Source organism: Equus caballus, chromosome 21 (assembly GCF_041296265.1).
Source record: "Equus caballus isolate H_3958 breed thoroughbred chromosome 21, TB-T2T, whole genome shotgun sequence".
NCBI lineage: Eukaryota > Metazoa > Chordata > Mammalia > Perissodactyla > Equidae > Equus > Equus caballus.
The window spans coordinates 30,307,320-30,335,185 of NC_091704.1; positions in this window are offsets into that span (position 1 = coordinate 30,307,320).

Here is a 27,866-nt window from a genome sequence, read left to right on the forward strand (position 1 = left end):
ACTCTGCTATTGAGTCTCTCTAGTGAATTTTTCATTTCCAATATTGTATTTTCAGTTAGGATTGGATCTTTTTTGTATTTTCCAATTCTTTGTTGAAGTTCTCACTGAATTCATCCATTCTTCTCCCAAGATCAGTAAGCATCTTTATGGCTCTTAGTTTATACTCTTTATCAGGTAGATTGTTTATCTCTCTTTCATTTAGTTCTTTTTCTGAGGATTTATCCTGTTCCTTTATTTGGAACATATTCCTTTGCCTCCTCCTCTGTGCTTATATCTATGTATTAGGTAGGTTGGCTATGGCTCCAAATCTTGGAGAGGTGGCCTTATTTAAGAGATGTCTTATGAGGCCCAACAGTATGCTTCCCTTTCATCGCCAGTTCCAAATTTTCCAGGAGTGTCCCTTGTGTGAGCTATGTGTGTCCTTCTGTTGTAGCCAGGTTGCTCTTGCTGTAAGTGCCCAGTAAGGCTAGGCTGTCCTCCTGGCTGGCTGGTTGTAATACTCAGCTGCGTGCAGCTGCCATAGTCCCTTCATTCACTTTATCAGGCATGGGGAGCCCCAGCGCATTTGGCTGCAAGGTCTAATAGCACATTTCTGTTGCAGTTTTTCTGTTAAGTGAGTAGGCTCCTCCCCCCCCCCCCCCCCCCCACCGTGTGGCTAGTTGCTATGCTCAGGGGCTTACAGTTGCTGTAGGACTCCAGCCTGCAAGGCTGTTGTCAGCTTTCTCAAGAGTGAAGTTGGTGGGGCCACTCCCCAGACATGAGGGCACATGTTTGTTTCAGGAATTGGAAGGTGGGGCCAATCCACTATGCGGCTGTTTGAGAAGCACAGGTCTCCTGCAGCTGACAAGCCCCACTGCCTGCATGCCCACACACCCCATCAACACAGCCCTTCCCCATGTGCATACCCTGACCCACTGAAGCAGACCCACTCACTCCACTGCAGAGGCCCCACAAACTCTGCTGATGCAGGCCCACCCCTCAAGCATGCCTGCCCCACAGAGGTCGACCCACTTGCCCTGCTGCAGAGGTCCCACACACTGCCCCATGTGGGCCCACAAGTTGCTGGAGGGCTTACTGTTGGGTGGGGCCAGTCCCTAGGGCAAGCTGCCTGAACTGGCTGAGGTGGATTAAATCAGTGCTCTAGTGGGTGGGGCAGACCCTGTGCTAACAGGCCAGGGGAAGAACTCCAATGGTGTCTGCTGGTGTCTGCATCAGCACACCTGTACTAGGTCACAATAATGGCTACCACCAATGTCTCAGTCCCTGGGGAGGTGGGCCCAGCCTGGGGAGGTCTCACTTCTCACCAAGATGTGCCCAGAGCCTATCAAGTGAGTCTCTTTTCACCAAAGGACTGTGTGCTTTTCTTTCCAGTGATTTTTAGGTTGCTTTCTGAAATGGGTGAATTTGTGTGTGGGCCCTTTAAAAGTAGGCTTTTCTTTCTGTTATGTCCAATGGCTTTTCTAGGGGTTTTCCGCATTGTTGTTAATAGCCAGTGAAGCCAGATATTATGACACTTATCTCAATTGGGCTGAGTCCAAAAGCTGCTTATTGTGATAAAGCTCTCCTGCTCAGATCCCCTGCTCCTCCAGGAAAAGCCTCATACCTTAAGATTCCTCCTGGCTATGAAGCACCACTGCTAGAAGTTGACTTTTTCCTCTCCAGAAAGGAGTTTCTGCCTCTTCCACCTCAGTCAGCACTGTCCCTTGTTGTGGGGGTTCTTTTTATCCAGTTTTCAGTTCTCTCTCAGGGGTAATTTTTACAAAGGTAGTTGTAAATTTGTTGTGTCGGTGGGAGCAGGTGAGGTCAGAGTCCTCCTCTGCTGCCATCTTGACACCAGATCCCTGCATTTTCAACAAAGACAGGTCCTCATCTGGGAAGGACATTCAGGCATCTCCAGTGTAGAAATATGTCTTGTGTGGAGTGCTGAGTGAGGCTTTGATTTCTTGTCTAGCTGAGAGTATCACTAACCAGCCTAAGACAAATATTCCAAAAGTGTCTTTGTTCCTTTTGTTGGTTGAAATTAAAGGCATTCTCTCCCAGAGGTTTATTTCCTTCTGTGCCCAACTTGTTGAAGGAATCAATTTCTGCTTTCAGTCAAGGCACTAGTAATGGCTACACGGATTGACCAACCTTGGAGGAGAATTTACTGGAGGCCTAAGTAGGATCTTTGTAGCCTCTAAGACTTTCACTATAATCTAACTTTGAATATAAGTGATGTGATGATATCCCGAGTGTTTCTTAGGATCTTCTCTAAATGAAAAAATAGGTCTGCTTGAGGTCCTAGACGTGGAATTTAGTTCTGAAGACTGATCTTGGCAACTGAAGAGGTTTGTATGCCTTTGTTAAGAACCAATTGAAAGAACCCAGAACAATATTCTTTTAATTTTGTTTGCTCTGTTTGATTGCTCTTTTAAATTGTTCTTGCTCCCCCTGTTGTGCTTTAAATCTGTATCTTTTTGGCTAGGTGCTATATGAGTTGTATTTGTCTGTGCCTTCTATAGAACAGACACCACAGAAACATTTTTTCAAAGGAGAAATGACAGCATCAAAATCACATCATAACTCTGTCGGCCCACGGTCTCTGTTTCCCATCGTGCACTTCATTTTGCTTCCAGAGAAGCAGTTGCCTAAAATTTTAAAATTTGGAAAAGCAGTAGATTTAACCAAGCAGTTATCAGGTATCACTGAAATTATAGGTTTGAAAATTCTCTCCCTCTCTCTTTCTTTTTCTTTTAGGAGAGAAATATTAAAATGAAAATATCGTGGTTAAAAATTGGAATAAAATATGAAGAATTGGTAGAATAAGATGAGTGAAGCTAAAGTCACATACATATGGGGATTACAGTAAGGTACTTCCTGAATTAAAGTTAATAAGAAATGAAATTAGGTAGATTCAAAATGTAATGGATGAGTTGACCACTTGTACAAATGATGCAACAAAAGAAATTATCTTCAAATATTAACTAAAGAATTTGGAAAATATCCAAACTCTAATCAAGGAGGCTTGCGTTAACTTCAGGGAGGCATGTTAAATGTTGCAACCAAGAAAACCACCTACGAGTTAGAAATTCAAATATGTATATCAAACTGAGAAAAAGAAATCAACAAAAAAAAGCAACATGTATAATGGGATAAAATATTTATAGATCATAAATCCTATAAGGGCTAATATCCAGAATATATAAAAAACTTCCACAACTCAACAATAACAAAAAGCAAAAGCCCAATTTAAAAATGGGTAGAAGATTTGTATAGACATTTCTCTAAAGAAGATCTACAAATGGCCAACAAACACACGGAAAGATGCTCAACATCGATAATCACGAGGAAAACACAAATCAAAACCACATTGAGAGGGGCTGGCCCCGTGGCTGAGTGGTTAAGTTCACACGCTCCGCTGCAGGCGGCCCAGTGTTTTGTTGGTTTGAATCCTGGGTGTGGACTTGGTACTGCTCATCAAACCACGCTGAGGCGGCGTCCCACATGCCACAACTAGAAGGACCCACAACTAAGAATATGCAACTATATACCAGGGGGCTTTGGGGAGAAAAAGGAAAAAAATAAAATCTTTAAAAAGAAAAAAAAAACCACATTGAGATATCACCTCACACCAGTTAGGATGGCTACCATGTAAAAAGCAGAAAATAATAAGTGTCTGCAAGGATGTGGAGAAACTGGAATTGTTGTGGACCATTGGTGGGGATGTAAAGTAGAGCCACTATGGGAAACAATATGGCAGTTCATCAAAATATGACAAATAGAATTACCATATGATTCAGCAATTCCACTTCTGGGTATATACCCAAAAGAATTGAGAGCAGGGGCTTCAATAATATTTGTGCACCCAAGTTTATAGCATCATTATTCACAATAGCCAAAAGGTGGAAGCAACCCAAGTGTCCATCAGCAGGTGAATGGGTAAACAAATTGTGGTACGTTCATACAATGGAATATTATTCAGCCTTAAGAGGAAGGAAAGTCTGACACATGCTACAACATAGAGGAATCTTGAGGAAATTATGCTAAGTAAAATAAGGCAGTAACAAAAAGACAAATACTGTATTATTCCATTTATATGAAGTACCTCGAGTAGTCAAATTCATACATACAAAAAGTAGAATTGTGGTTGCCAAGGGCTTGAGGGAGGGGGTAATACGGACTTGTTGTTTAATGGGGACAGAGTGTCAGTTTTGCAAGATGAAAAGAGTTCTGGAGATTGGTTGCACAACAATGTGAATATAACCAACACTACTGGTTAAGATGGGCCGGCCCAGTAGCTCAGCGGTTAAGTGTGCACATCCTGCTTCGGCAGCCTGGGGTTCACTGATTCAGATCCCAGGTGCGGACATGGCATTGCTTGGCAAGCCACTCTGTGGCAGGTGTCCCACATATAAAGTAGAGGAAGATGGGCATGGATGTCAGCTCAGGGCTAATCTTCCTCGAAAAAAAGAAAGGTTAAGATGACAAGTTTTATGTTATATGCATTTTACTACAATTAAAAACAACAACAGCAGCAGCAGCTATATATCAGACTCTAGACTTCAGTAAAGGAGAGACAACAGGGAGAAGTGAGAAATATGGTAATCAGGCATGCATTAGCTGCTAACCAATTAGTGTCAGAAGTTTCTTGGGTTTAGCTAATTGTTGCTGTAAGGGAATGTGGGTCCAGTGTTGTCTAATGCTCTAGTTTTTTAAAATCTGAAATTTCATTAAAATATACTGACAATTAATTATGTTAACTAATTCAAATATTTAAAAAATTCTTTGCAAAATGAGTAAAATGTTGATCAAGGTAGAAGTTGGGTGATGGGCACACAGTGGTCCATTATATACTCCCTCTCCATTTCTGTATATTTGAAATTTTCAGAGTAAAAAGTTAGAAACCCAAAAGAACCTCTGCTTGCCAAATAAAATATGTCAGCAGGCCATGGCCTAAAAATGATAACTCTGGCTTGTGTGCTAAGTGCTAAGAACACAAGCTCCATGAGGGCAGGATCTCTCCTCAGTGACTAGGATGGTGCTGGGACATAGTAGCCACTCAATTAGTATTTGTGGAATTAACGAATGAAGGACAACACATCTTTTTTAGCACCTACACAGGCAATGTGTTGGACACTTAATACTATTGCTGTGTAATTGTGCTGTGTTTTTTCCTGAAGAAAGATTTAACATGTACAGAATGGTCTGCATTGCCTATATATAAGATGAGTTCAGAGAGACTGTGTTAGTTTCCTACTGCTGCTGTAACAAGTTACCATAAACTTAGTGGCTTAAAACAGCACAGGTTTATCTTAAAGTTCTGGAAGTCAGAAATCCAAAATGGTTCTCGCTGGGCTAAAATCAAGCAGGAATGTTCAGCAGGGCTGCATTCCCTCTGGAGGCTCCAGGGGAGAATCTATTTCCTTGCCTTTTCAAGCTCCTAGAAGCTGCCTGCGTTCCTTGGCTTATGGCTCCCTCCTTCATCTTCAAAGCCCATAGTGGCCCATCCAGTCTTTCTCACATTGCATCACTCTCACATTGACACTTCTGTTCTCTCTTCCACATTTGAGGACCCTGTGACTACATTGGGCCCACCCAGATAATCCAGGATAATCTCTCTATTTTAAGGTCAGCTGATTAGCAACCTTAATCCCATCTGTTATCTTTAATTCCCCTTTTCCAAGAACCCAACATATTTACAGGTTTCAGGGATTAGGATGTAGATGTCTTTGGGGAGGTATTGTTCTGTCTTCCCAGGGACTAAAGTCGGCACGTGCCTCCATATCTGAGCAGCAAAGAGGGCTCACTAACTAGCCACAGAGAGGACCCCACAGTACAGGCAGGTGGACCTGTCTGTAACACACAAGTGTGTCTGTCTTTTATAGATAATGTGTATCTTTCTTTCTTAGATAGGCATATCTGTCTTTTTATAGCTTTATGACAGTAGACATTAAAATCATGTAATTTCCCTTGTTCTAATTCCACATTCAATCAATTAACTTCTGACTTTACCCATGTACCCATTTTTTTCAAGATACAGAATGCTCTGATCAGACAATATTAATGGCTTCTCCATTCTGGGGTTATATTTCTTATTGTAAATTAATACCTTTAGGATGCTGGTTTCAGCTTTTTGCATATTTCCTGGACAATGAGAAGCTGGTTCTCTTGGTATGTAAAAAAGGTGGAGTTTTTGAACTTGAGGACTCAACTCCAGATTGTGATGAACACAGCAAAGTTCTACCATTATGTTTGGCTGCTCCCCAGGCAGCATCTCTCTGTCTCACTGGCATTCCTTATGAACAAAGCAAGGATCATCAGTCATCACAAATGGAAGTTGAAATGAGTTATAACCTTTATACAAAAATGACATCGTCAGCAAAGAAGGAGAACTCTGCCTCTCATGCTATCAAAGCAAGAGCAAAGGCTTTGAAGGCCAAGAAGCCCATGTTAAAAGGCAGCTGCAGCCTCCAGAAGGCCCAATAGTAACCTGCCTTCCCATGGTATAGCACACTGCTACTCCAAAGGAAACCGAAGGACTAAGGAAAAAACCAGACCACAATGCCGTCATCAAATTCTCCTTGACCACAAAGAAGATGGAGAACAACATACTGATTTTTACTGTGGATGCCAAGGCCAATAAGCCTTAGATCAAGAACTATTTGCAAAAACTATGTGACGTTGACATGGCTGAAGTCAACACCTTGATCAGGCCTGATGGAGCCCAACAGGCATGCGTTGAACTGGCCCCTGACTATGGCAATTTGATGCTGCCAACAAAACCGGGATCATCTAAATAGTTCTAAACATTTTTATCATACCCCAAAAGAGTAAATGGGGGGGGGTGTGTGCACATTATAAATAGAAACAGTTATTTCTGACAGAAAAATGTCCAAACTCTTCAATATGTGCAGCTCGTAGTATTTTGAGATATTAGTTTCAAATTTCTCTCCATATTTTCCACTTGTTCCTCCCCTAGTCAAGCAGATAGCTGGCTCATTGCTTCTGAAAGAGTGCAGAAAACACAAAACTGTCAGACATCTTATTTTTATCTGCAAAAACTCAATCAATCCCACAGGGGAACTGAGAGCTATCCAGAAGAGGTAGAAAGGAGAGGGTTTGTGGGAAAAAGGGCTTACTTGAGGCAGTCGAGAGAGAAGAATTCTTTCTTCTAGACTGCAGAGAGATCTCCCAGGCTACAGGGCAGAAAGGGAAAGTCTCCGGTCTTTTGGAGCAGCGGAGAGCCCCATGGTGCCCCCAGGAAGTATCAGGGGATGCACCAAGCCTTCCAAGAGGAAGGACTGCATGGGACATTTAGGGCACGGATCACAAACCCAAATACTTGAAGGCCAGGAAGACTGACCTAATCAGCGAAGGGGCTGTCAAGGGTGAAGCCACTACTTATTTCCAGCCCAGTGCTGTCAGATGAGAATGTGGAACCAAAGTTAGCATACGTCCCAATTTTTTAAAAAATTAATAAATCTGGACATTGAAGGACAAATCTGATTGTTTCATGTTGCAATTAATTCACATGTCTAATTGCCACTATGTGGACCAAAATAAAACCATTTGCAGAGTCCTTGTCTCAAGTGTGACACGATTGTACAGAGTCCCTGGACTGGCATGAGCTATATGCACGGGAGCAAGGTCCAGCTCCACTGTGGCCTGTGTGCAGAGATGGCCAATGACCAGAGGACACTACCCCACCCCTGCTGCCTTGCCTCTGTTAGAGCTTCCTCTGTTGGCACATCCCTAGGAGGAACTCAGAGCGACTGAGCTTCATTTCTCATCAGCCCAGTAGGATGGGGCTTGAAGAAATAATTAAATTCATTTGTAAAAAGTAATGGATCGTGACATATCTTTTAGGCACGAGTTTATGGATTGAGAGTCATGCCTGTTACACAATTAAAGGCATCTAAACCCCCATAATCAGGCCTTTGTCCTACCTCAGATCATTTTCTCCATTTCTGTCCACCCACAGGCTAACTGAACTCAGTCACTCCACGCTCTTTGATGACAGAGCCAGAAAGGCCAGCCTATAACCTATTCCCTTTATGTGCCCTCACGTTCCTGGTAGGGCTTTGCTTACTCTATTCCCTCCCCTGGAATGCCCTTCTCTGTCCTCATTTCTGCCAACCAAAAACCTATCTTTTGAATAAGCCCAGAATTCTAGTCAGAATCCATCTTTTCCCCTTCCATTCTCAGATTGTGGTTGCCTTGCCTGTACTGTGCCTCTTCGTAGAGAGGCCTTGTACTACACGTAGTCATAAATGTTTCCCTTTGCTTTACGGACAAGCTTTATCTTTCAATCTTTGCTTCTGCCATGGTCTCAGAGTAAGGCTGAAAAATGATGACTGACTGGACTTGAACGATGAAATATGTTGTGGCTTAGGAGACTGTGACTTTTCTTAGAGTTTGTAAACCAAACAATGAGTTACATCTAACTAGTTTCTGTGGTGGACAGTCTCATGCACCACCTAGATCCCCTTTCAGGAATGAAGGCCTTATTCCTCCAACTGGCAGGAGTTCTGGGAGGAGTCAGCCCTCAGCTGTCAGCCCCTTTGTGATTGCTTGGGCTTCAAGAAAACTGTGTCGCCTAAGATCACCTGTCCTTTTAGGGCTGGCCTGCAGCCAACGACTAGCAAATGTGGGAGTATAAAGGCCTGACTCCCTGTCCCCAACTCTGGACAACTCTGAAGGGCCATCAGTCTGCAGGGCAACCCTGTGGGGCCAGCTGAGGCCTTTGCTGGGCCTGCATGGCAGCTGGACTTCCTGATCCTGCTTGCCGCCCTCCTTCCTCGGGTATGGACCCTAAGAGCGCTCCCTAATAGAGAAGTTGCATGCTAGCTTCTGTCAGAGTCTGCTTCTGGGAAACCCAACCTGGACAAGGTTTCACATCAATTAACGACTATTTTCTTGTAAATTTATGGCTGTTCACGTAGACAACAGAAATGTCAAATCCACATTAATTATGTTTATTTTGTGATATAAATTCAGTGAAAGAATAAAAGGGGGGAAGATGGATGCATGGGGTAGGAAAACAGGTAGTAATTACTGAATTGTAAAAGAACATAAATTAGGATCACAAATTTAAAATTGAGTTCATCACTATTTCGAGCACGTTAAATAACTTGGTGTGTTAGCTATCATTTCAATAAAATTAACATTGTGCCCAGCAAAGATTTACAGACCATTCTGGCTTTTGTGCTGTTTGCTTTATGTCTCTCTCCTCCATGTTCTTCAATCAACAGCTCTTTGCTGTGAACGTTTCGGTTTGGGTTTGTTACCAGGAGCATCCAGGCCAAATATCTTCTGTGGGAGAAAAAAAAAGCTTAAGTGAATTCCCTTTCAGCAGCTTCATCTCTAAATGTGCTTGAAAAAGATAAGGAAGTGAGACTCATCCATGTCAAGCAAGCGGGCAACAAAGATACCAGCAAAATACTTCCCATGTGTTTTGCTCTTAACTGTGAGCAGTAAGTAATAGAAGGGAGAATGTGAAGGTGACCCATAGGCTAACAGTGAGCAGGGAAGTGCTGAAGGCCGGGAAGGAAAGACGGAGAGGTACAAGAGGTGGAGGGCACAGCAGAGGGCAGGGTGGCCAGCTGGCAAATTGTAAGCTCTTTGTTATTACCATTCAAGGGTACAGGTTCTGGATCAGCTTGCTCGGATTCAAAATCCTGGCTCTCTCTCTAGCTGACCTTGAACAAATTCACTTAACTCTTCTGAACTTCAATTTCCTGAAATTTAAAATAGGAATAAGAATAACTCTTACTCTGTAGATTTGTCACGATGAGTACATGAGTTATTACCTGTAAAGCCCCTAGAATTACCTGTAAAGGCTTACAATGAAATTGCTTCATGAATGCCTGGCCTTTCTAGAATGGGAGTTGAAGGCTGAGCTCCCCAGCCCTCCAGGAGTGACCAAAGTGCATTCAGCAAGCATCAGCAAGAGCAGGAGAAGACAGCCTATCTTTTATTGTGTCATTCAAGTCAACGGATGTTAATTAGCACCCAATAAATGGGGTGTCCTGTCGGGGCACAAAGATGATTCAGAGACCTATGCCCCAAAAGTCTATTGGTGAATAAGGAGCATACGGTCGCCTGGCTCCTGGTGAGCAGACACCCATCCTTTTGGATTCACAGTGGAGTGAGCATCCACTGGCCAGTGGTCATTCTATGCAGAAAGCCCTCCTTGCATGATGCCACTCGTATAGGACAAAGAGCACAGGTTTTTGAAGTATGACAGCCTTGGCTTTGAATCCCTGGTCTGCTTTGGGCAAGTCTGGACATCGCTGAGCCTTAAGTAGCCTCATCTATAAAATGGGGATGATACTTCCCTTAAAGGATTGTTGTAATAATCAAGATGGTGCAGATTAAACACCTAGCACAGATACTCAGAGTTAATTCACTGATCAAATAATTATTGAATATCTACTTTTTCAGGCAACCAAAACACAACACGACGCAACAAAGCAAGACCTGGTTCCTCGTATACCTGAGAAGGAAAAAAACATTCAAAAAGAGAGAACTATGTCTGGAAAACCTTGCTTATAATATTTTTGAGTGCTTACTGTTGCCAAGCGCTAGGCCAAGTTGAATGTCTTACACGGGTTGACTCATTTGATTCTCAGGTGATTAGCAGTTTTGAATTGGATGCTGTTATTCCCTGTTTCCCCCATTTTACAAGGGAGTGGCTAGAGAAGAGGCAAGATGGGTAGGCAGCGTTCAGATCACAGTGAACCTCATAGCACAGATCAGGCAAAAAGACTGAAGGCTGTGCTAACACTTTGTGTCTGCCTCTTGCAGTTCACTCTCCACCCTGCTCTACCCTGCTCAAGGCCCAGTGTCAAGGGCTGTGTGCCTGTCTTCCACGGGGCTTCAGCAGATGGGTATCTGCAGAGCACAGAGGGATGAGCCTCGGTCAGGGTATCGATTCCCCTGGCTCCCTCCCTGTGAGCTGGCCTTGAGCTGGCTGTGCTCCTCACTGAAGGCCCCTGCTCCTCTAAAGGAGGCCAACTCCGTGAGACTGTCCCCTCTCAGCTCCAGTTAATGCTCCATCTCCTCAGATCTCTACACCTGAGGGAGCTAACATCCAGAGTAGCCCTTGTGGGTTTCGCCACATCCACAACTCTGTCAATAAACTCATATACTTTTTAATCCATCTCCATTGCCACTTCCCCAGTCCAGGCTGCCCCTTCATTAGATGATGGGAATAGCATTCTTTTTTTTTAAAGATTGGCACCTGAGCTAACAACTGTTGCCAAGCTTTTTTTTTTTTCTGCTTTTTCTCCCCAAATTCCCCCAGTACATAGTTGTCTATTTTCAGTTGTGGTCCTTATAGTTGTGGCATGTGGGACATCGCCTCAGCGTGGACTGATGAGCGGTGCCAGGTCCGCGCCCAGGATCTGAATCAGTGAAACCCTGGGCCGCCGAAGTGGAACGTGTGAACTTAACCACTCAGCCGGCTCCAGGCCAGCCCCTGTGGGAATAGCATTCTAATTCATTTTACTGCATCCACTCTTTTTGGCGGGGGTTGGGGGAGGAGAGAAGGGTATAAAAATGAAACACTTTTATTCTTCTCCAATCATAGTTTGGTGGTGGTGGTGGTGCTGAGTCTTACCTTTCTCTCCCTCAATGATATTTTGGGTAGATTTCACAGCTTTATAGTTACTTTCAGTTATTAAAATTTAGTCAGTTTTAATCTCAAATTTTATTAATCTAGTTTTGGTTTTAAGAATTTATCTTTAAGAAATCTTTTTTATTATGGCCATTTTCAAATAGACAAAAGTAGAAAGAAAATAACATCATAAAACCTCCCATTACTCCAGATTCAATAATTGCTAACATTTTGCCAGCTATTCTAATTTCCGTTTTTCTTTTCTCTGGATTATTTTAAAGCAAATCACAGGTATCGTATCAATTCATTTGTAACTTTTCAGTATGTATCTCTAACATATAAAGTTAGTTTTTTAAAAGCAAATTCCTGTGCCATTACCACACCTAACAAAACGACTATTTCTTAATAGCCTATAACACTCAACACATACTCAAATTTATCCAGTTGTCCCCAGATGTCTTTTGCAGTTGTTTTGTTTCAATCAAGATCCAAACAATACCCAATCGTTTCCTTTCTTCTCCTCCTTCAGCATCGTCATGGTTATCTCATTTATTTGTTAAAGAAACCAGGTCATTCACCCTATACAGTGTGTCACCATCTGGATTTGGCTGATTATACCCTTATGGCATTATTTAACATGTTCCTCTAGCTCCTATATTTCCCGTAAACTAGATCTAGAGGCTTGTGATAGATTCAAGATACATTTCTTGGCATTTATGGGACTGTGAACTTCATCTTTTATATGCACTCTTGATACCCTTCAATCTATTCTCTATAGAACAAGCAAGTGATTATTTAAACATATATACATCTGATAATATCACCAGCACCCTACCCTCATCATGCTAAAAAAACTCTCGGTTTTATTCTGTGGCTCTAAACCCAAAAATCAAAATCCTTGACGTGGTCTACAGGAAACTGCTTTTCCATTTTTGTCTCATACTACATTCATCGTATTCCACCCACAGTGGACTCCTCTCCATTTCTTTCAATCTTTGTGCTCCTGCTTATTCAAGGATCTAGAACTTGATGTTTCCTCTGATGAGGACATTCTTCCCTCTTCTCATTGCTTAATTAACTCCTATTTCTTTAGATCTCAGATCACCTTCATTCTTCAGGGAAGCCAGCCCTGATTGCCCAGATAGGATTCTTTTTTTGTTCAGTTCCAAGCGACCAAAAACAAAAACAAAAATCAATCCACCAGTCAAACTGCCTTAAGCAGAAAGAGGGGAATTAACTCCTCACATAACTATGGACTCCGTTAGCTTAGATCCCTATTAGAGACACATAGCATGAGGGACTTTTGCCCTCATAAGTACTATTCACAGCCACAGTTTTACATTGATTTGTGTGGTGATGTGATTAATGTTTATTTTTTCCCCTAGGCTGTAAGCTCCATGAGGACAGCCATGATTTTGTGTTACCTTATTAGATTATATCCCCAATGAGTGCCTGCCTCCAGTGGGCACACAATAAATACCTGTTCAATAAACAAAGGAACGTGTTTTGGATATCCTGGGGGTGTTATGTCATGGTGGTTTTGGAGTTAAACAAATTTGGATTTCGGTATTGGCTCTGTCACTAATTTGCTGTTAGACTAATTAATAAATTGGCCTAAGATTTACTTTCCACTTCTGCGAAATAAAAATAATACGTGGTTTGTTGGACTATCTTGAGGATTCAATCAGATAACGAATGCAAAAGGTTGGCATATTGTAAGAATTGATTATTCTTTTATTCCAACTGTTGCCAGAAAGCCTAGCTATCCATATTACCATGAAAGAATTGCCCTATAGTTTACTTCCCCACCCAGACACTCCTTTAACTGAAACTATGACAGATATCCCAGTATTTTCCATTCCACAGAGCTCCACCCTTTAACCTATTCCTGGAGAAAACTCAAGCTTCAAATAAGACTCATGAACCACTTTACAAGCAACTGAGAGAGAGAGAGAGAGACAGAGAGAAGGCTAATCTAATGAGCAACATGCAACAGGTGGGGGCCAGGTGTGCTTCTTGTCTCTACTAGTCACTCATTGTTCTGTACATTCTCAGCAATCAAACTGAATAACACAGTGGCCTTTTACTCCCAGTCTCCCTTCTATTGGCATCCCTACCCTTGTTTATAGCTTCATCTAAGAGAGGGACTCCATCCCACGCCCAAAGCATACAATCTGCTATAATAAGCAGGGAAATGGATATGTGTTTCAGACCAACCTGGGTGCTAAGAACCACAGACACCTACAGTACAATAGCCAGTGAACTGAAAGAACCATCAGGCTGAGTGAAGCAGAAGGAAAGTGCACCACTCCAAGGATGCTCCAGGTTACATGCCAGCATTCTACCTGGGGTTATGGAGTTACTCTTACTCCTCCCTCAGTCTAAGTGTATGGAGATCACTAGCTAGTAAAGCACAAGATCTGGATGGGAAGGCAGCAAATTCCATGAAAAGGGTTGGTGTGGGTGTTGGGAGTGGGCAGGCCAAAACACTGGGAAGCTTGTATTGTATAAGGACGAAGCTATGAGGGGTTAAAGGTATCTATAGGAGAGGAATTGAAATGATGGACCACAGGGAAGTGAAACAATGGATATGGCCCAGTTTTGGCCTTGAAGGAGTTATCGAGGAGACAGACATGAAAACCAACAATAATGTAAAATAAAAAATAAAAATTATAATAAAAATCTGTATAAAGTCCTACATGAGGGAGCCACCCTCCACTTAGAGGAATTAGAAAAGATTTCAGTGCAGATTTTTGAGAGCAGAACACATTGGGGATAAACTTGAAGCAACATCAGGTTTCCTGCGTGCCTGGTGACTGAGGGTGATCTGAGTAGAAAAAAACACATGAGCAAAGCTATGGAGGTGTAAAAGGGAATTGGGGGTTAAGGGTTGGGCAGGTAATTTAGATATAGCTGAAAATTAAGCTATATTTGCAGCAATAGCAGGCATAAAGGTTGGATGTGGGACAGAGGTGTAGGACCAGGTTTTTCAGGGCTTGGATTTGGCAGCAGAACATTTAGGCTGAGAACCTGGGTTTTGAAGAAATACCACCCTGGCTTTGAAACTTGGATGCAGTATAAGGGAAATCTATTGTCATTTCCACCTCACACCTTGGGAGGTGACTCCCTGTGCAGGAAGCTGTTGGGGGCCCCCAATTCACAAAACAGGTGCTTTTCTCATGGGCTGAGCCCATTGCCCATTACCTAGTTTCCAGTCACTGGTTCAATGACTCAGGGGTGGTATCATCAACAAGGTCCGGTCTGATCTGGTTTCTTTAAGACATAAAGCCAGTTGAACTCACACTATAGATTTTTGCCTTTCAAGACTTCACTTCTAAATGTCAGAGATGCAAAAAATTCAGAAAGTGAAGGGCCGGATTGCAATAGACAATGGTTGCAACAGGAAGCGGAAGGCTGGTTGCAACAGACAACATCCGGCACTTCTGTCTTTATTAGTATCCCTCCAAGCTTTACTTTAGTAAGCACTTGCTTGGTAAATCCCTTTGTTCTTCCGCAGAACTTTGGCTCTAACCTCCTCATTTAGGCCAAGAAGGGCTTTCTGGAATGCCTTTGACTTTACAACTTATGTTGACCTGACATTAGACCTCAGATCTTCATTGCACTTGCTGTGAATGGGGCCTTTGGACACACTGCCTGATATGGGACATTTGGTCACTAAGTAGTCAGTGATTAATGTTTTACCAATGCTGCCAAGTACACACCTAAGATACATTTTTTGTTTTATTCCTTTCTTACTCTTATTTTTTATTTAAAAAAATTTTGCTGAAAATACAAAAGTTGCTGAGATCATGGCCTATCACCCCTACAGCACGTAAATCTTAAGAACTAAGTCATTAAGATACGTAACTACCGAGTGATGATCTAACTGAAGAAGTTTAATATTAGGGCCAGCCCCGTGGCCAAGACGTTAAGTTTGCCTTCTCTGCTTCAGTAGCCCAGGGTTTCGCTGGTTCGAATCCTGGGTGCGGACATGGCATCGCTAGTCAGGCCACGCTGAGGCGGCCTCCCATGTGCCACAACTAAAAAAGGACCCACAACTAAAAATACACAACTATGTACTGGGGGGCATTGGGGAGTAAAAGGAAAAATAAAATCTTTAAAAAAAAGTTTAATATTGATAAAATATTTTTATCTAATATGCAGTCTATATTCAGTTTTCACTGATTGCCCTAATATCATCCTTTACAGCAACTCTCCCCTCCTCAATATGGGATTCTATCATGTCCTATTACGCTGGAACACTTCCTCAGCCTTTTGTTGAAACTAGGAGATATTAATAATTTTTGTTAACGGATAAATACAAATACAGAGCACAAATAATACAAGTCATAAGACATATGCTAGGGGTGAATATTTTAAATATCACTTCTTTTTATGACAGGAGGCCTTTGCAGTAGTCCAAGCAAGAGATGATGAAGAAGTTAAACCAACTAAAGAGACATAGTTTTCAAAAGGGGCATCCAGAGGACTCAGTTAATTTGGTGTGGGAGGTAAATGAGAAAGAAAGATCTGTAATGACTCTAAGGTTTCTAACATGTAGTCAGCGTGGACAGAGGTGTTGTCCATTGCTACAGCAAATGCTGGGAGGAACCATGTGGAAGGGGAAGACAGTGAATGAATTTTGGATATGTTGAGTATAAGATCCCTCAGGAGTGACCAGGTAGAGTTATTTAGAAGGAAGGTAAACAACTGTCCCAGTTTGCTTGGATCTTGCTCACTTTTAGCACTGAAAGTCTGTGTCCTGGAAATCCTTTCATTCCTGGGCAAAATGGGACCATTGGTCCCCTATAATCAGTAGGCAATTAGTACATGAATCTGGAGCTTAGAGAGAGGATGAAGTTAGTGATAGAAGGGCACACAGGTGATAATTTGAAACCATGGGAGGGATTGAGACAACTTGAAGAGAAAAGCCAGGTGAGAAGGCTTCAAATCCCAGACTGGAAGCTGAGACACATGGTGTCTCTCTTTCTGGGCAAGCAATTTCCCTAGCCCGGCAGTCATAAAGCAAGCATTGATTTACTTACTGTGTACTCCAAATTACATTTCTTTTTTTTTTTTTTTTTTTTTTTTAAAGATTTTTTATTTTTTCCTTTTTCTCCCCAAAGCCCCCCGGTACATAGTTGTGCATTCTTCGTTGTGGGTCCCTCTAGTTGTGGCATGTGGGACGCTGCCTCAGCGTGGTCTGACGAGCAGTGCCATGTCCGCACCCAGGATTCGAACCGACGAAACACTGGGCCGCCTGCAGCGGAGCGCGCGAACTTAACCACTCGGCCACAGGGCCAGCCCCTCCAAATTACATTTCATACCACTGTGAGCTATTCATAAACTTGCTGTCTTAGGAACAGAAATGAAATCAAATTTATTATCCAACAAGGTAGTTATCACCCCTTCCATCTGTGACTTCTTTACTAGACTCATTATTAATTGGGGAGATTTAACTCCTTTTTTAGTGTTACTCATTTTTCATTCAATTCTTTACAACCACTTCCCACAGCAGCTTGTGATCATTACTTTTCAATTTTGAGTTTCCCAGTATAGCCTTTTCTACAATATGGTCCATTTTCTGCATCATGAAGTTCAGCAGAGTGGAACTTGAGTTAAATAAAATGAGAATAAATTTAGAAGTTTGTCAAGCTCTGGATCTCATAAAAATCATAGGAACTATGCTGCTTCTCTGCTATTTCCCAAAAGGAATGAGTATACTTGGACCTCAGTTATCTCCAAAGTCATTGTATTAATACATTAAACACAGTTTTGTCATCTAATTGTTAATTGGTCCTAATTTTGTCAAAAATGTTGTAATTCAGTAAGTCAGGCATAAGTAATTAGTTTGGCTCAAGGTCTTAACTATAGATCTGACAGGGCCTCAAAGGTCATCTGTACTGCGTTCCCATCCAAGGCTGTGCCTGCCTTTGCTTCTATACTTAGCCTTCCTAAAGACAGCAGATGCTAAATTTGACACTTTCATATACTATTGTGAAGTCTTATGTTTCCACAGCAGTTTCTCATACTTATCATGTTTGATTCCTACAGCTGTCAAGTGAATAGGTAAAGAACTGCTATCACTCTCTTTTAAAAAGTGAGGCGCCTGAGACACAAAAGTGACTTGACCAATGTCACAAGATGAGTTAATGGAGATGCCAGCAGGAGACAGGATTTTTGACTCCTAAGCTGATAGTCTTCTTATCACATCAGGTGGCCAGTCCTCACTCTGCAGTCATATAACGTCACCTGAAGTTATAAAGTACACCTGAAGTGTGAATAGATGACCTTGCCAGCCACATTGCCCTCACTTTTTGCCATCTTTTTTTTTTTTTTTTGAGGAAGATTAGCCCTGAGCTAACTACTGCCAATCCTCCTCTTTTTCCTGAGGAAGACTGGCCCTGAGCTAACATCCATGCCCATTTTCCTCTACTTTATATGTGGGACGCCTGTCACAGCATGGCTTTTGCTAAGTGGTGCCATGTCTGCACCCGGGATTCGAACCGGCAAACCCCGAGCCGCTGAGAAGTGGAACATGCGCACTTAACCTCTGCGCCACTGGGCCGGCCCCTTTTGCCATCATTTTATGGAATTCCAGCCCATATTTAAAAACCTGGAACCCACAGGACAGAAATTGACTTAGTAGACGTGGGAGATAGTGAGAGGATCTGAAAGCATGACTTTCTCTTGCTCCCCTACTACTGCCCATCAACCACCTGTATGCTCAAGTCCTTGGGATATCTCAGTGGGCTCTGTATGCAACTATGGTGGATTGTGTTTTTCCAAAGATGGCCACAACACTGCCTCCCATCCTACCTGCTCTTCTTACAATGTGCTTTGCACTTCTCCCATGGAGAGGTGGTATCTACGTTTCCTCCCCTTGAATCTGGGTGACTGGGTGATACAAGGTGGCTTTTGAGGCCATACGGTAAAAGGTGACACAGCTTTGCCTTGTTCTCTTGGGACACTTGTTCTTAGAACCCAGCTGTCATGCTGTGAGGATGCCCCAGTCACCACATGGCGATTTCATGTAAGGGTTCCAGTTGATACCTCCAGCTAAGTTCCCAGCAAACCATCAGACATGTAATAAGTCAGTGTCAACCATCAGACATGTAAGAAGTAAGATTTCCGATGATTCCAGTCCCCAGTCTGGAGGGAATATCCTGACACCTCCTCTGTCCCAGGCAAGCCGAGACAGTTGGTCACCCTACCCTAGCGGATGAGTCACATCCCCTCCCTCCTTAGAACAACTTCTGAGGATTTAGGATCCTCCACTGTTACACAGGCCAAAGCTCCAGGTGAAATATTTCATTCAAAGTGAAACAACTCAGGCACAGCCTAAACCCAGAGGTAAGACTTCAGGGGACTAAAATTTCCTCCCCAGCCTAGCAATCTGACTCTTAACTTCCATGGTAGGAGATTGACTCCATGGTCCAGTTGAAAGGCCTAGGAATGCTGGTAGTTAAACTGTTGTCAGTCTTTTCATGCACTGGTTGAGGAATTGGAACACATGACCCCTAATGGTACATCCAACCCTAGAATGATAGCATTTACATGTTAATGTAAATGAGTTGATCATATCATCTACGGGGGATAGTTTCTTATATAGGAGCTGGGAGGGAGAAAATGAGCACAATGTGTTCCTGAAGAGAAGTGATTATCTTGCCCACTCATCACTCTTTCTCTCCCGTATCTTCACTCTGTGTCTGCAGTTTCCTTTTCAGCAGCACTTATGAGACTGAGGTACTGCCCATCGCACAGAGAGGGCTGCCTCCTGCAGCTTTTCCACATGCTCAAGTCTCTCCTACCACCCTTAGCTCTCTATGCCTTTTCAAAACCACACTACCTTATTTTTTTATTATTTTTAACTTTTAAAAACTAAAATATATCTAAGAGAAATCAAAATATATGTGCACACAAAGATTTGCATAAAAATGTTCATAGAATCTTTATTTATAATAGTCCTAAAACTGGAAATAACTCAAATGTCTGTCAATAAGTCAAAAGATCAACAGATTGTGGTACATCCATACAATGGAACACTACCCAGCAACAAAAACAACAAACTACTGAAAAATGCTATCATATAGGATTATCTCAAAAAACATTATACTAAATGAAAGAAACCAGACAAAAAATATATGACATATTGTTGGAATTCCAGAAAATTAAAAACTAATCTATAATGATCGGAAGCATATAGGTTGTTGCCTGGAGCTGGGAGGAGGCGCAGGTAATTGCAAGAGGCATGTGGAAGCTTTTGAGAGTGGCGGAAACGTTTTACATCTTGATTTTGTGATGGTAGTTATACAGTGTAAATTGCATACCAATTATACTTCAATAAAAAGTAATAAAATGAAATGCAAAAAAAGACAAAACTGAGTCTTAGAATGAGTATATTCTATTGTATGCAAATTATCCTTAATAAAGTAGATTTAAAAAATTAAAAAATAAAGTGAAATGAGTCAAACAAAGAAGGACAAATACTATGTTATCTCTCTTATTTTTAAGAAAGAAAAAGAAAATAAAACAACAAGCTTATAGATTCAGAGAACAGATTGGCAGTTTCCAGAGGCAGAGGTTAAGGGTTGAGAGAAATGAATGAAGGAAGTCAAAAGGTACAAACTTCCAGTTATAAAAGAAATAAGTCATGGGTCTGTATGTAATGTACAGCATGGCAACTATAGTTTAAATAATACCGTATTGCCTATTTGAAAGTTACTAAGAGAGTCAATCTTAAAAGCTCTCATCAAAGGAAAGAAAATTTTGTAACTATGTATGGTGATGGATGTTAACTAGACATATTGTCGTGATCATTTCCCGGTATACACAAATATCAAATAATTATGTTGTACACCTTAAACCAATATAATGTTGTATGTCAATTATGCCTCAATTAGAGAATTTAAAAATTAAAATATAACACAAATACAGAAAAAGGTACAAGCCATAAAAGTACAGCTTACTGAATTATCACAAAATAAACTCCTTGACCACCTCCCAAGTCAAGAAATCAATGAATATCGCTTACACCCTAGAAGACCCTCTCGTACAACATCCCAATCAGTACTGCCCCCTTAGCCCAAAGGTAACCCCTTGACTTTAACACCATAGTTTAGCTATGTCCGTTCAAACTTTATGTAAACAGAATCATACAGTATATAATCAACATCTGGCTTTTCTTCATCATCATTATGTTTGTCGGATTCATCAATATTGTTTCATGTAGCTCTTTCTTTCTGTATAGTATTCCACTGTATGTACATACCACAATTTATTTATATATTCCATTGTTGATGGACATTTTGTTATTTCCAGTTTGAGGATATCATAAATATCTTGCCATAAGCATTCTATTACATGTCTCTTGGTTAATTTCTTTAGATATATATCTAGGAGTGGAATTCCTGGGTCATAGGATATGTGCATGCTCAGCTTCATCAGGGAATGCCAAATAGTTTCCAAATTTATGCACACCAGCAGCAGATGAGAGTTTTCTTTGTTCCACATCCTTGTCAACACTTAGTACTGTCAATTATGTTAAGTCAAGCTATATTTAAATGTGGAGTAGTATTTCATTAAGGCTTTAATTTGGATTTCTTTGATTATTGAGTTTGAGCTTATTTTCATATGTCACTGGCCATTTGTATATCCTTTTTTGTGAAGTTACTGTTTAAGTGCCTTGTTTGTTTTTTCATGAAGATGTATTTTTTTAAAAAATTGATCCTTGGGAGTTTTTTTTTTAACATATCCTGGATATGACTCCTTTGTCCATTGCAAGTGTAGCAGCATCCTCTTCCACCCTGTAGATTGCATTTTCACTCTCTTAATGGTATCTTTCGATAAATAAAAGTTAATTTTAGTCCAATTTATCAATCTGTTCCTTAATGGATAGTGCTTATAAATGTTCTGTTTAAGAAATCTCTCCCTACTCCAAGTTATAAAGCTAATCTCCTAAATTACTATTTACAATTAGGTGTCAAGTTTTGTTTTTTCCCATAAGGATACCAAACATCGAAAATACTATCTTTTCTCCACTTCTCTGCAGTGCCACCATTAACATATATCAAGTGTCCAAATGCATATAGGTCTGTTTCTGGACTCTGTAAATTACATTCTCTATTCTTGTACTGATACCTTACTGTCTTAGCTACTTGATATCATTAAAGTAAGTTCTCTTATTATTATTCTTCTTCAATGGATTTTGACTTATTGTAGCCATTTGCATTTTCTTTTTTTTTCAAAGATTGGCACCTTAGCTAACATCTGTTGCCAACCTTTTTTTTTTCCTTCTTCTTCTTCACTTCAAAGCCCCCCAGTACATAGTTGTATATTCTAGTTGTAGGTCCTTCTGGTTGTGGTATGTGGGATGCCGCCTCAGCATGGCCTTATGAGCAGTGCTAGGTCGGTGCCCAGGAACCGAACCTGCAAAACCCCAGGCTGCCAAAGCGGAGCGTGCAAATTTAACCACTCAGCCCCAGGGCTGGCCCTGTGTATTTTCATGTAAATTTTAGTATCTCCTTCTCAAGTCACAAAATTCCTGTTCATATTTTCATTGAGATTACATTGAACAGGACATCAATTTAGAAAGAATCAACATCCTTTCAACATTGAGTCCTCCAATCTAACAACACATTATTTCTCTCTCTTTCAGTTTTTAAAAATTTAACTCAATAACATTTTATTTGCTGGATTTATTACCACATATTTGATATTCGTGAAACTATTGAGAATTGTGTCTTCTAAAAAACTTATTTTCTATTTGTTGCTGGGGTATAGAAACAGAATTGAGTTTTGTATATTGACTTTGCATCCATCAATTTTAATGAACTCTTCTTAAATCTATTTATAAGCTAGTACAATATTGAATGAAAGCAGACATCCCTTTCTTATTCTTATCTTCGAGGGAAATCTTTCAACATTTTACTATTAAGTATGTGATTGCTGTGGATTTTTTATAGATACTATTTGTCCTATTATGTAAGTTCTCATCATCTCTAGTTTTCTATGAGTTTTATCATAGATAGATAATGTATGGATCCGAAATCAGAAGCTCTATCCACTATCAATTATTTAGATTATCTTTTAAAAAGTATTATTTATTTTTTATTGAAATTTTACACAGAACTTCAATACGTAGAGGATAAAAATTGAGCTTCTCTGCTTCGAGCTGAGGTGACAGTCTGGAGCTCACTCACACAGCTTCTATTTTTTTTTTTTTTTTTTTTTTGGTCACCAAGCAGTAGCCTCAGCAGCAGCCCTTCGGAACACAGTTTGAAAACCACTGCCCCAAGCCAACTTGTTTACTTCAAACCATTTCCTTACTCCCTAAAGCTCTTAGGTACATGATTCAATAAAAATGGAATAAATAGCTAATATCTTTTGAACATTTATCCAGCACCAGGTATGTTTGTTGTTAAGGGTTTACATGGATTATCTCGTTTAATCATCACAACCATCCTAGGAAGTAGATTCTATTCATACAGATAATTTCTCATTTTATAGATGAGAAGACTGAGGCTTGGAAAGTTTAAGTAACTTAGCTCAAGATCACGTAGCTGGCAGGTGGTGGATTTTATTCCGTTATCTATTACCTATTATCACCAAATGTCTTAATGGGTAAACATCTGTTTTTCAGTGCAGACACCTTTCATCCCTAACCAAAGTAGCTAGCCGTGTTTGAAAACACCTCGTGCTTTAAGTTCCAGGAACATCTGTTCCATTATTTGCTTTTGCCTACATAACAGTACAGCTGGCTAAATAGATGATGAAAGACACATAATGGAAGGTGACAACAAGAAGCGCTGTTTGCTATCTGAAAATTTGTATCCAGGGTAACACATTCCTTTTGAAAATGTACTATCAAGCCTAAGTATATTAATTATTCAGATATCGTCTCAGATGTGGTACTTGTCAAAAACAGGGAGCTGTTTTCCCAAAACACATCATGCTCAATGCACCTAATATCAGAAACTGTTTACAAAATCACTTCAGTGCTTCAGTTTGGGCCTTTTCTATTAAATATGCATTGCCTTAGGTGAGGTATTCATTGTGTTAAAATATCTGGGGACGAGATACTGACTTATTTTACGTTCCAGTATGTTGCAGTATTGATGACGTTTAACCTGGTCTTTCTTTTCATTAATTTTTTTTTCTGGTGGAATTTCTGAAGGGTTACTCTTTGTCTCTATCACTCTCTCTCTCCTTTCCTCTCCCTCTCCCTCTCACAAGCACCACCTATTGTATTTCCTTTTCAGAAATTTATTCTTTGGTTTAACACATCAGAGGTTGGAGCTGTATGACTGTATAGTTAGATGCTACACATTGACGACATTTTTCTATTTATTTACATTCATGACCAAGATTCCTCACAAGATGAAGCAGACAGCTCTTGCTTCTGAGGTATGTGTATGCTGATGGAAGCCCCCCAAAGGAAGTCCCATATGACCCCATCCAGGGCTCAATCTCTCTGCACTTGTCTGTCATTCTGTTCATTCCATCCCCTCTTGGGCAGACATAGGCATTCCTGGTCTTACTCACCCCTCTTTTCCTGCTCCTTCCTTTTCCCTTTACTCTGGCAAGATTCTCTTAGTTCCTCCTACTCTCTTCATCTCCAGCGCAGGTCAGGCCAAAAGAAATACAGTCTAGAGAAAATATATCCATTTATTCTTCGGTAGGGATAAGCAGGTGAGGAGTATAGATAGAAACATTGCTTTGGGTGCAGATATTTTTAATCTAGGCCTATATCAGTCTTTAAAATTAGCTTCCTCATAGACCATTGGCCATTCAGACCTTCACCCTAACTTTAGAGTTGACTGTATCTTTACTTCTTAGATTCCTAAATGGTGGGGAATCTAATCTTTTCAATGTCTTCTAAGAAAGGAAATTAAATTATTATTTTCATCAACAACGGATGTCAGAGTTTAATGGTTTGTAATGGTTCTTTTGCTTTCATCAGAGATAATTCTTTCCATGAAATACTGGGATCTGCATTCCAACTTCTATGCATTAGAGTAAGAGTCAGTCTCTTTCATAGGTCGTCTGCCCCGGTTACACCTGGGGAGTTTGTAAAAAGTATTGCACAAACTCCTGGGACGCTACCAAATAAGAATTACGGGAAAAACAAGGTAGATAACAAATGTAAAAAGGTTGAGGGAAGTGTTGTTTTAAGTACCACGTGAAAATCAAACATGAAGCGAAGATTCTGGGAATGGGAGGTGGGTTACATATGAAGATAATGAACTACTCAACAAGAGGAAAAAATTGGAAAAAAACAGGGCCAGAGAGAGGGGAAGAAAAATTTCTCCTTGTTCTTTTAGAGTCTCCAGCTGGGCCTAAGAATTAAACTGACATAAAGCAGATTAGCAGGAGAAAAGCATACAAGGTTTATTAGAATTTTACATGTATATGGGAGTCTTAAGAAAATAAAGAGCCAAAGAAGTGACCAGAGCAAAAAGCTTATACATGTTTTAGACACAGATACAATAAATTTAGGAAACAATGTTAGGACAAAGGGGTTTGGTCTAGGGGCAGTAAATTATGGGAAATGACTAGGAGATATATGGGGGAACTAATGGAAGATAAGGGTTATTTTAGTAAGTTATTTGTACAGATCCATTTCAGCATCAATTCCTGGTGATGAGGATGTTCTTCTCTTCCTGGTACAGGAAGTGCACCTTTCTCACAGGAGATTGTATGGCCTGTTTTTAGATAGAAAAGGGGAGGTCAGAGAGCCCTTCTTGCATCGGCTGTTTCTCAAGTGCCTTCAGCTCCAAATAACCAATATGCCAAAGCGGCGTACTTTGGCTTAGTATGCCCTGAATTCCTTCACGAGATGCCTGTGTGGAAGTCAGGGAATGTTCTGAATATCTGTTGCTATGTACCAAATCACCCCAAACTTAGTGGCTTTATACAATAGTAGTCATTTGTTATTTCTCACTGTTTCTGTGAGTCAGAAATTTGAAGTGACTTGACTGAAGGGTTCTGGCTTGGGTTTCTCATAAGGTCACAGGCAAATGATGGCTGGCATTTGTGTCGCCTGGAAGATGCTTCACTCACATGCCTGGCACTGGGTTGGGAAGACTCTGAACCTGGAACAGCTGAACCTCTTTGGGTCTCTCTCTATCTCCATGTGGTCTCTGCCCATTGTCTCTCCAGGCAGCTTCAGGGTATCAGAATTCTTCTGTGGTGGTTCAGGGCTGTAAAGCATGCGTCCTGAGAAAGAACCAGGAGGAAGCTGTATCCTCTCTTCTAACTCAGCCTCAGAAGTCACACAGCATCACTGCCAGCATATTCTATCCCATGCATTCTACTTGTTATAAGAGAGTCATAAGGCCAGGCCATATTTAAGCCAAGGGAAATTAGACTCCATCTTTGACGGAAGAATTGTCAAAGAATTGACAGACGTGTTTTAAAACTACCAGAGAGGTCTGGGCTAGAAATATAAATTTGGGAGTGATCCACATATAAATCACTGAAGAAGTGTGAATAATGGAAAATAGGGGTATGATGAGATGGGAGGGAGAGAGAGAGAGAGCGAGAAGAATGAAAAGGAAGGGAAACCAAGGCAGAGTCTTAAAAAATTTCCAGCATGTAAAGGTGATTCGGCAAAGGAGAATGAGAAGCCCCGATCAGAGAGACTGGAAAACAACTGGGAAAGTGTGGTATCATAGTAGCAGTGGAAGAGTATGGCTTCAAAGAGGATCTACAACAGATCCTACTGAGAAGTCAATTAAGATGAAGACTGACACACATCTGGTTTAGTAATATGGAACTCAGTGGGAACTATTTTGTTTAAGTGATGGGGAGTAGATTGAAGCAGGAGTGGGAAATAAGGAAATGGAGACAATGCCTGTAGACAACTCTTGAGTAGTTTGACTCTGAAGAGAATGAGGGAAATAAGGCAGTAGGTGGAGTGAGATCTGGGCCTGCTCTTCGCAAAGTTTGGTTCAAGGATTTGCAACATCAGTATCTCCTGTGTCTCCTTGTTAGGAATGCAGGATCTTGGGCCTGTCCCAAACATATTAAATTTGAATTTACTGTTTAACAAGATCCCCAGATGATTCTTATGTATATGGAAGTTTAAGAAGAACTGGTCCAGGGAGGGTTGTTTTTAAGTTGTTAACACATTTAAATGCTGATAAGAAGGATCCAGTAGAGGAAGAGGAATGGAAGACGAGGAGAGAGAATTCTGTCTGGAATTTCAAAGAAAGACAAATTGTCTACATAATTCAATTGTTCTGTCTAGATCTCTGGGCTACTGGTGGAACAAGTAATCCTAAAACCTAAAGTCGGGCAGAGGGTGTTGATGTGAGGTGCCAACTTCAAGGAAAGTGGAGAACGGAAGTCCATCATGGTTCTTGGATGTATTAAAAGAAAACTATAATTTGGGCTCACACTTGGCAAAACAATTCCAAATTATGGAGAATGGGCACATAATCTTTTGATTTGTTTTTTATTATGGAAATTTCCAAAATTATGCAGAAACAGAAAGAATGTTACAATATACACTTTACTCCGTTTCAACCACCTTTTTTCAATACATACTTTATATTTTGGGCTAGAATATTTTAAAGCAAATCTCAGGCATCGTATCATTTCACCCCTAAATAATTCAATATCCACCTTAAAAAATAAGAATTTTTCTTAAACGGCCACCTAATAAAATAAAAACTAATTCCTTAATGTGACGTAATACCCATTCTTTATCCAAGTTTCTCTGAATGTCTACAAAATATCTTTTTACAATTGGTTTGTTCGCAAAGAATGACCACACACTGCATTTGGATGTTACATCTCTCAAGTATTTTTAATCCAGGACAATGCTCCTCCCCGCTCCCCTTCTCTCATTTATGCCATTGATTTATTGAAGAAATTGGTTAGTTGTGCTGTGGGATGTTTGACATTTTGGATTTGGATGGTTGCTTCCTCATGATGTGGTTTAATTTGTTTGTTTCTTTCTTTCATTTTGTTTTTTGCTGAGGAAGATTTGCCCTGAGCTAACATCTGTGCCAATTGTCCTTTATTTTATATGTGGGTTGCCACCACAGCATGACCACCAATGAGTGGTGTAAGTCTGTGCCCAAGAAGCAAACCTTGGCTGCCAAAGCTCAGCGTGCCAAACTTAACCACTAGGCCACGGGGCAGACCACTAATTTGTTTCTTTAGCTTCTAAATTTTCTGTATGCTGGAAATTAGATCTAACCACTTGATGAGGTTTTTTGGCAAGAATCTTTCTTAGGTGGTGCTATGTACTTTGTAATCCATC